The sequence below is a fragment of the Dipodomys merriami genome, unplaced genomic scaffold, assembly GCF_024711535.1.
Source record: "Dipodomys merriami isolate MVZ:Mamm:240054 unplaced genomic scaffold, mDipMer1.0.p SCAF_426, whole genome shotgun sequence".
NCBI classification, from domain to species: domain Eukaryota; kingdom Metazoa; phylum Chordata; class Mammalia; order Rodentia; family Heteromyidae; genus Dipodomys; species Dipodomys merriami.
This window is the reverse complement of record NW_027205893.1, coordinates 494,387-496,859: the sequence shown is the minus strand read 5'-3', so window position 1 is coordinate 496,859 and position 2,473 is coordinate 494,387.

Sequence of the window (2,473 nt, the reverse complement as noted above, 5' to 3'; positions counted from 1 at the left end):
TATACCTGTCAAATTTCTTGGACTTGTCTTGGATGGTTGTATGTTCTTTCTCTATAATATTTAGGCTGTCTTCAATCCCTGAGATTCGGTCTTCTGCATGGTCTAACCTGCTGTCAAGACTTTCTACTTTGTTTTTTATCTCTTTTATCTCTTTTTTATCTCTTTTCAGGTTTCATGGCTTCAAATTCTTTGTTGGAGCTTTGGTTTAGATCTTGTATGAACTGCTTTACGTCCTTAATTTGGTGTTCAGTGTTTATTCTCAAATCAGTTAGTTGATTTGTTTTTGTTTTTTCCTTGGACTCCCATTCCTTCCATTCGTTCCATTCAGCATTCCTTTTGTGGTCTCCCTGACTTCCTTCTGCAGTTTATTAATGGAACCCATGAATGCCTTTAGTGATCTTTGTGTATTCTCATCCTGCTCTCTCAATTCCTGTATTACTCTTTCAGTAGCTTCCTCCCGCTCACTTTCATGCCATTCCTGTAGTACTCTTTGAGTACTCCCACCACTCCCACCTTTCTCTTTGAGTATTCTCAAGCTGCTCACGCAAGTCCTGTGTCAGTTTTTGAGTAGTTTGGTCACGCTTATGATACTCCTGTAACCTTTGGATTGACTCCTCTCTCTCCCTACCAAGTTCTTACAGTCCTTTTTAGGTTTCCAGTCTTTTCCTGCATTGACCTTTTGTTTGCCTCCTCTCTCTCCTTAGCATGCTTATAGAGGGTCCTTTGTATGTTTTCAGTATTTTCATTTATCATGTTTGCCAGCAGTGTTTGTTCAGCTATTTGGGAACTCTCCTGTGGATTATTCATTATCTGTTTTGTCTCCTGATAATAATGAGTGGGAGTGGAGGTTCCTGGACTTGCCATTTTTCTTGTGTTTTTCGGCCTTACTGTGCCCATTTGTGATGAAAATAACACCAGTTTTGTGCTAGTACACTCTCTTAAGGCAAGCATCAACCAAAGTCTGAATTTGCACAGTCAATAATCTGCAGATACAATCTAGTTCAACAGGTACATCTATTCAACATCAAGCAACTATATATTAATGGATTATGAACCACAAAGAATTTGGAAAACCAGAAATTATTAGGGCTAGGGATAGATGTGGGTAAAAAAAAAGGAATAGAGTGATGTGGGAAGGTACAGGGAGAGTTAACTTAACTAAGTCCTAATCTCAAAGCAGTATATAGGTTGGATAGGATGATAGTAGAGAGAGAGAGAAAAAAGAAGAAAGAGAAAAGGAAAAGAAAAGAGACCAGAAAAAATAGAAAAGTAAAAATTAATGATATTCTGCAAAGGCAAGAACAAACTACTCAGAGAAGAATGTGAATATAATGAGAGAAGTGGAGGGATATAAAGGAGATGTGAAAAACTTAAAAATAAAAACACTTAAAATATTATATAGGTATAAAGATGTAGTACTGCTATTGAGGAATTTAAGTCTCAGAGGTTTTGAGTTGAGTAATAAATTTGTGGATTAAGTGTGTACACAATTGGGGATAGGGTCTAATAGTCCACTACAGGTTTATATGAGGATGTGCATAACAACACTTAAGTCACATAAAGAAGAACAAAAGAGAAGAAAAGGTTAAAAGGATAAGAAAGGAAGAAAAAAAGATCAGAAGTTCAGTAGAGCTAAACAAAAAACAAAAAAAAATTAAAAAAGAAAGAAAAACGCACACACCTAAAATAAAATTATAAGAGGAAAAAAAAGGTACTAGAAAACATTTTTTTTCAAAAAAAGGTAAAAATTAAAAATTAAAAAAAAGTTTTAGAAAAGAGAAAACGAAAATTTATAAAAGGTACCAAAAAAAAAAAAAAGAAGACAAAGAAAAAAAAAGTTCTTTGATTTTTTGGGGAGGGGTGGGAAAAATCCTGTTTTTCCCTTGTGTCTGTAACCAGCCACTTGTTGGAGTCTCTGCTCTGCTTTTGGTCCTGTGGCTTGGTTGGTTTCTTTTGTTAGTTTGTTCGAACAGGCAGAAAAATGCTCTGCTTTACCCAGGATTTTGTGATCCTCCTCCCAGGTTAGTTCAATGGGAGGGAGATCTGCTTTGAGTATCACAAAGGAGGGAGATGGCTTTTTCCTCAAGTTTGGAGATGCTGTGATGAGGCTAGATTCTGGGTAGAGTTGAGGCCTTTCAGCAAACAGTAGCTTTTCCTGGGCTAGTTTATGAGAAACTCACAGAGCCTAGCCTGAAGCCATTCTCAGGATTTCTGTTTACTGAATTTCATTTGATTGTCAAGGCTCTGATTATCCAGTGAAGAAAGCCACTCCTGGGGCTGGCGCCAGAGCTGCGTGACTTTTCCCTGGGTGTTGCTGAGTCTGGCAGTTCAGGTTAAGCTCTTGTGACCTGCTAAATGACTCTAGTTTTATTCCAAGGCCTGAGTTGGACCTAGTAGCTCTGCCGAGCTTAGTCAGCATTCAAGACGGAGATCTCCGGTACTGGGGGTGGGAGGAGTGGCCTTCCCTCCTCTG